Genomic DNA, 7450 nt, shown 5'->3' with positions numbered 1-7450 from the left:
ATCACAAATGAGCCCCAAACCTGGAAAAGCAAGGACTGGAAGGATTCGGCTGTAAGGGTTTCAGGCAAACTCTGGCTGTTGTTCCTTTCCTCCTAGGACTAGGAAGGGCCTATCCCACCTTTTGGCATCAGCTAGTCAAGGTAGAAAGACCTTCTCTTGGTTGGAGCTCTGGGGGAGCTTGGTCATAGATGCGGTGCTGGGACTCTGGAGGCCAGATTGAAGAAGCCTCGTGCCTCATCTAGCAAGACCAGTGCCAAACATGAAGAAGGAGTGTTACTCTAGCGTCCATTGCTGGTCAGTGAGGACCAAAGAGCAGCTAGTAGTCTTTGGGCTCCTCTGGCGACTCAGATGGTAAAGGATCTGCCTATAACACAGGAGACCTAGGCTGGATCCCTGGGTCAGGAAGATCCCCTGGAGAAGGGAATGGCAACCCACTCCAGTATTCTTGCCTGGGGAATCCCAAAGACAGAGGAGCCTGGCGGGCTACAGTCCATGGGGTCACAAAGAGTTGGACATGACTGAGCGACTAACACACACACACACATATATATGTAATTATATAGTCAGACACTAAAATACCCAGCAGAATCTCAAGCTGCAAAGCAGTGTCTGGTGTGCCTTTGTGGGTGGGTGGGAAACTCTGTAAGCTGAAGGAGTGAATGAAAGAATGTATTTTGTTTATAAACCTGAATAAATTCCTGCATTTTTAGCCTTTATGAAGCAGCAGAATTTTAAAACTGGATTTGAGAGGCCATCCATTTTTTAGGCTTAACATCCAAGGGATGATTAGGGAATTTGGGACTTTTTCCCGGCTTTCAGTTCTTTTTCCAGTTCATTTCCAATGAATGAAGCTTGGAGCCTCTGCATTTAAGTATAAAGAATCACAAACAGGTATGTGTGTTGGAGACAAGGCGTTCTTTCTGCTCTCTGAAATTTGTTTCTTCCAGTTCTCCCTATCGAGGGGGAGAAAGCAGGGGAGACCAAAAGCTGTTGGGATTCTCTGGGAGGAATCCGTGGCAGGCAGCAGCCAGTTCTGTGTTCAGAATGTTTGCTGACTTGAGTGCGGGCCTGGAATTCCAGGCTGGCCCCGGGCCCAGAAGGGGATGGAACCATCCTGAACAGGGTTTGGGGAACAGAGCCCACCTCAGGTCGCATCCCCAGAGTCATCCCTTATCTGTGGACTCTGGGGCCTTTGAGATAGTGGGTTTAGGTAAGCCCTGGGGAGAGTGAGAGTCTTTAGGACCCTCTCCTTGAAGGGAGACAGACCTCAGCAATAACTCCCAGCCCTTTATTCACCCAACTCCTTGAAAGAATGTGGGGCCTCGAGCGAGTGACCAGTGCCAGCGGGTCAGAGCTATTTCTGGCGGCTGAGGAGGCATCGGATTCCGGGTGTTCAGGGCAGGAGGAGGAGGAGGATGGAGGAGGGTCAGGCCTGAGGCGCTTCCCGGACGCGCCCGCCTGCTGGGGGCTAGGCCCCCCGGAGAGGGGCCGGCTTCCTGTTCTTCCGGCCCTCGCCTCAGTTTCCCCGTCAACATGAGTCGGGCAACGGGGCCATCATCGTTCCAATCTGGAGGACGCTTCCTGATTGTTTTCTTGGCTTACAAATAACCTGATCTGAGTTTGAGGGAAATCATGAAGGCGGAAGGCAGTCTATGGGTGGCCAGTTGCGGCCAGGCCAAGTTATCCAGCCTGACCACCCGGGGAGGCTGGATGTCTCTCAGACGCCCAAATGCCTGAGGTTGGGTGGGGAGCCCCTCCCCCACCCCCAGTCCTGAGCTCTCCGGGCAACCCGGACGGGCCGAGGCGTGTCCCGGGGACCGACCCGGCTGGCCGCGGGCGGGATTTCCAGGATGGGGGCGTGTCCTTTCGAGCGGGGGCGTGGCGGACCAATGAGCGGCGCGGCGCGGACGGGGGCGGGGCCTGTGCGCGGGTGCGGCGCGCTGCGGGGCGGCCGACGCAGGCAGAAGCGGGCGTCGCGGGGACTGCCGGTCGGCGCCGCGCGGAGCTGGCCGCGGGATTGGCTGCGGCACTCGCGTGTCAGGGGGTTGCTAGGCTTCGGTCGCGCGCCCCGCCCTCGCGCTCCGCGCCCTCTCGCCGCCCGGTACGTGCTCGCGCGGAGGCTGCGGTGCGGCGCTCGCGCTCCTGGGGCTCGGCGGCGGCGGCGGCGGCGCCGGCGGGAGCTTCGCGCCGAGTCCCCGGGGAGCAGCAGCGGCGGCGGCAGCGTGTCGCGGCCGGAAGGAGCGAGCACCTGCCGTGGCCCGCCCGGCGGCGCTCGGTGAGTGCGCCGCCCGTGCACTGCCGCCGAGCCTGCCAGCCCAGGCCCCCCATCTCCGTCGCCGGCGGAGCCTCCCGAGGAACACCTGCTGCTGCTCGCTGTTTGGCCCGGGGCCGGGACACGGTCGCGGACGTCCTTGCGGGTGAGGCGGCGGCGGGGCCCGGGTAGAGCCGCCCTTTGCTCTCGGCCCCTCAGGCACAGGCTGGGGGCGTCCAGAGTCCGGGCCCGGGCTGCGCGCCGCGGCGATGGGCCAGGCCTCAGCCCGGCCCGCGCTCCCGGGAACGCGGGGCCTGCGCGTCGGCCGTGGGCGTGTGCGGCCGGCCTGCGGACTGCCTCCCGGGCTTCCATCGAGGGTCGCGCCTCCCAGCTTGGTCAGATCCCGAGGTTGGGGCGTTGAGTCCCCTCAGGAGGCGGGGAAGGGCGCCGCAGCCGCCGGAGCCTGAGCTCAGAGGCTTGGGGTCACCCCTTCACACACAGACACACTTGGGCTTTTTTGGAAGCCTGCTACTACCTTTTCACCTTTTCGCTTAGTGTTTGGAAAACCATCTTCACCTGCAGGAATATTTGGGAAAATGTCTTCGGAGAAATGGCTCTCTGGGTTTAGAAGGCTTCTGCCGTAAATTTCAAGTTAATTTCACACCATCTCAGCTGCTGATTTAAAATGCGTATTTTAATCTCTATGACTTGAGAAGCTCTTCGACTTGTGAACTTCAGAATGAGTTTTAATGGTGACCGTGAAGTTTGGCCTTGGTGAGAGCTACAGCCTGGGACAGCACGGTTATAGCCTAGAGTTCTAACTTAAGAGCCGGGCCTGCTGTTTCCCTAAATAAGCTTGGAAGCCAGACTTCTGTGCAGGGACGTGGTGTTTACAGGACATCAGTTCAGATGGAGAGTTGAATGTGCTACCAGGTGTTTGAGAGTTTGGTGTAGATGGGTTGTTGTAACTTTATCAGGTTGTTCTATGCTTAGCTGTTGAGAGAGATAATTTGGGGATGTCCTTTTTTCTAAAAAAGGATTCAGCATGGGAGGCATAGTTTGAATATGAAGTTGAATTGAACTTTGCTGGCTTTGGAGCCAAGTAATCAGAGCTCCTGGCCTGCGTTCTTAAAGGAGATTGAGGAGCCATTTCTTGGAGCAGTGAGATTTGGGGAGGGAGTTCGATGAGCCTGTTGAAGGCTTGCAGGTTACTATGTGAAAGGAGATATAAGCAATGCAAATTGAGCAACAGACATCTGATTGGAATATGAAAGCTTGTGTTGCTGTGTACCTCTGTTGAAAGAGGCAGAGAGAGAGCCAGCCTTCACTGTTCTGAAAAATTGATTTGGCAAAGTACATTCATTTATTTAATAAATACTTAACTTCACTACTTACCAGATTCTGTGGGAGGTCCAGGGGACCCCTGTATTGGGTTGGCCAAAAAGTTCATTGAGATTTGTCCATACACTTTTCCAGAAAAGCCCTAACAATTTTTTTTGTCCAGCCCTAAAAAAGAGCCTGGTTCTGCCCTTATGGAAGTCAGTATGGTGGACAGTGGGGGATGGGGAACCTATGATTGATAGTGTCTGCCCACTCTGTGCTCAGATGGTTCCTGGGCGCCTGAGGAGAGAGGGAATTCCTGAGTCAAGCCTTGCAGGGCCAGCAAAAATTAGCTGGGGGACAGCAAGGTCTGGACTCAGGGAACCACATGTACGTGAGTGCCTAAAATAGCACCTGTGAGTCCTCCAGCTTGAGAGGTGGGGGCCCCTGGCCTTTCTCTTGTGCCAAGGAGTTCAGACTTCATACTCAAGGTGGCAGAGTCTGGGAAGGGTTTTCCTCGGTGGAGTGGTGTGGTCCAGACCTATGTTTAGAAAGGTCTTGTTGGTGGTCACATAGATAGTGCAGTGAGAGGATGGGAAAAGGACCTAGGGCTCTGAGTTAAACCCTTAGAGGACAGATGAGGGTGAGGCTGAGAAGACTAGCTGAAAAGTTTGAGCCAAGGGAATTCCAGGCTGTGATGGGGGAGGAGGCTCTATTCAGGAATGTGTGGGCCAGAATATTTAACATGACCAAGGCTTTAAATCACCTCTTCTGTAAATTTGCTAGTGTCTCTTGAACACTGAATATGGTGGAATTTTGAGGGACCCTCTGGCCACTTAGACTGGGGTTGTTGTTTACAAAAGGAAAGACGTAGCATTTTTTGTTAACAACCTTAAACCTTATTTCTCACTTGAACTGGGGGCATTGCAGTTTTTCTTGGGCAGAGCTGGTATATTAACCCCTGAAGTAAACAGATATGTGTTCATCCCTGTTGAGGCACATGAGAGCATGTTCAGTCCTTTAACCTCACAGTCATTCCAGCCTTTCCTGAGCTCTGGATCAGTGATGCGATGGATCTACACCAGCACAGTCGAGGGCCTTCTGAGTTTCTGCTCTACATGCCCTATTGTGAATGCTTCTGAGAGCCTTCCCAGTGGCTTAGCAAACTGAGTCACAGATGAAGGAATGTTCCCAAGGTCACACAGCTGTCATGTGGCAGAATTAGGATTTGAACCCTGGTTGGACGTTTGGCTATACCCATCTGTGTTTTTGTTGTATCAGACTAATAATGGTGGTCTCAGTTGGGTTCTTTTCTGGCAAAGCCCAAGCCCGGGTGTTTGCTGGTGGGCAGAATGCTGGGATGATATGAGAAAGTGATCAGTGATCCCACATGGAGCTCCAGGAACATGCTCTGAGGAGCCATTTTCAAAAATCTAGGGTTTATCCAAGCCTTCTTGAGCCCTGCGCCGGTGGCTCTGGGCACTGTACTGAAGTAAGCCAATGAACTTGGGTCCTAGGCTGGAGAGGGCAGACCTTAGGGGAGAACTACATTTGAGCCAGACCTTCAAGAAGGGTTAGTGGTTTGATTGGTGAAGGAGTGGTGGCAAGAAGGTCACAGTTGTGTGGAAGAAAAAGAAGTGAACAGAGGAAAAGGGCCAGGGGGAGAAGGCTGGGCTGTTTTTCTGTATGTTCTGGAAGGTTGAGTTGGAGTCAGAAGGCTACATGGAGAAGTTTGATGTTATGGAAGAACAGGAAACCTTGGAGATCTCAAAACACAACTGTGATGGGATCAGCTCTGGGTTTTCAGAAGTGAGTCCCCAGTGTGAATATTGAGGTTGGGCTGGATTAGAGACAGGTTGGTTACTGCTGTGGTCTATTGGGGAGATAGTGGCTCTGAACTAGAACAGTGGTCAGCAGGGCAGTGGAGATGAAGAAGGTTCAAGATGAGCCAGTTCAGCAGATGTTAGGGACCTGAATGCTGCTGGTAGCAGCAGGGATCTACCACAGACTGAGGCAGGAGGTTGACAGTGGAAAGATGAAGATATAAGGCTGCATTAGCCAAGCACTGATGAGGACTTGAGAAACTCCGAATAAAGAAGGGCCCCTAGGGAATTCCTTAGTGTTCCAGTGTGTCACTGCGGAGGACTGGGTTCAATCCTTGGTCGGGGAGCTGAGATCCCGCAAGGTGTGTGGCATGGCCAAAAAAAAAAAAAAAAATTAAAAAGAAGGGCCCCTAGATTGCCTGAAGTGGGGAAGGCTTGAGTTTCTGTGGCAGGCAAGCAACAGGGCAAAAGAGAGGGAAACGTAACAAAAGAGAGCACTTGTTGACCCGCTTGGTAGGTAGAGGGAAACATCTATACTTTGGGATACTCAGAATCACAGTGGGTGTAATGCAGCTTTAGACTGGATTTCAGGTAAAGAATTGCCAGTGACTTGCACATTTGACCTGTGCAAGACAAACTAAAGGTGTCCCATGATGGTGTGACGTCAGAGCCCCTTTACCGCATGCTTCCTTTTTAAGTTGGTTTTTTTTTTTGATCGTAGCCTTCTTGATAAGAGGCACATAACTAGTCTAGCTGAATGGCGAGTGGTGATAGACTCATTTTGTGGGTGGGCAAAAATAAGAGGGAGGTCTTCGGAGTTTTTTGGGTTTTAAGGTTTTAGTTATTTATTATTTTTATTTGCTCTGCCAGGTCTTAGTGGGGGCATGTGAGATCTATTCCCCAGCCAGGGATTGAACCTGGCCCCCCTGCATTGGGAGAGTGGAGTCTTAGCCACTGGACCACTAGGGAAGTCCCGTCTTAAGAGTTTTTTCCCTAACCAGTGTAGGAGGTCAGCAAGGAGAAGTATGATTCAGTATTCCAGGTTCCAGGGTATATTATTTAGATTTGAGCCACTGCAGAGGGTAATGGCTTGGAGGCTGGAGGCTTCCAGAGTATCAGAGAATTAAGAAATGCTGGTGTGAACATGAAAGGGGACCCGGAGTGGGGGGACTAGAGTATTGAACCATAGGGGAACTCTGAGTGAGAATACAGGTAGTGGGGGCTTCTAGGTGCTCTGTGTATTGGTCAAGGATTTCTCCCTCCTCCACGTTCAGGAATATTTCTGTGCCTTTGCCAGTGCTTGTTGCCTAAGCCCCCATCTTTCTCTGCTTTTCTTGGGTTGACGCTCCAGTCCAGGAATAAGATGTTGGTGGTTTTGAATATGCAGGTAATTAATCTGGTCATTTCCCAGTAGGTCTTTGTGTGCCCATGCCTTTGGGCACTAATTTAAAGTAGTCTTCCTTTGAGTTGCATAACCTGCTTCGCCTTTTGACCGCCACTCTTCACTCTGATCATTAGTGATACTGCTCAGATAGCAGTTTCTATAAATAGGATTTTAGAGTAGTTTACAAAATTACACCAGCCAGAGGGCTTAATTTAGCCCTAGTGAATAGGGTTTCCTATTTTCCCATTCCTTGGGTTTGAGAGAGCTAAGCATTTTCTAGCTTTGCTCTGGGTCCAGGGTGGAAGGATGGATGGCATGCCATGGTCCAGCATCATGAACTGAGTGTGTCTAAGTTGATGAAACTGTCCTATGTTCTCTGCTGGAGTGAAGTAAATCTGAATGAACTTTTGCAGTATGTTGACTTAATTTATATTTTATAAGTAGAATCCTAATGGGAATAATTAGCTGAATATAAAAAAACCATTTTTATAACAGTGTCTTTAACCTACACATCCTGTGATGCATTTAATAGTGTTGAGGTTTTGCTTCTCATTTATACCTTCTTGAGCTAATTATTTTTGAAAATACCCCTGTCTGAGTTTTAGACATCAAAATTAATTTTGTAGGTTTTGAAACTGTTTACAATTTTTTGATCCTAGATTGATTCTACAG

The 7450-nt window shown here is 51.2% G+C and overlaps 1 protein-coding gene across 1 annotated transcript in view; it reads left to right on the top strand.

Annotated features, from left to right (window-relative positions):
* Window positions 1-1977: 1977 nt before the first annotated feature.
* Window positions 1978-7450, top strand: part of DAG1 (dystroglycan 1) — a 49282-nt gene continuing 43809 nt past the window's right edge. Inside the window, exon 1 of the mRNA XM_068981759.1 lies at window positions 1978-2101. The gene's annotated coding sequence lies outside the window, so the exon portion shown is untranslated. The remainder of the gene's footprint in view (window positions 2102-7450) is intronic.

The sequence above is a fragment of the Capricornis sumatraensis genome, chromosome 10 (assembly GCF_032405125.1).
Source record: "Capricornis sumatraensis isolate serow.1 chromosome 10, serow.2, whole genome shotgun sequence".
In the NCBI taxonomy this organism is placed as follows: Eukaryota; Metazoa; Chordata; class Mammalia; order Artiodactyla; family Bovidae; genus Capricornis; species Capricornis sumatraensis.
The sequence above is the reverse complement of the archived record's forward strand: the minus strand, read 5'-3'. Positions and strand labels throughout refer to the sequence as shown.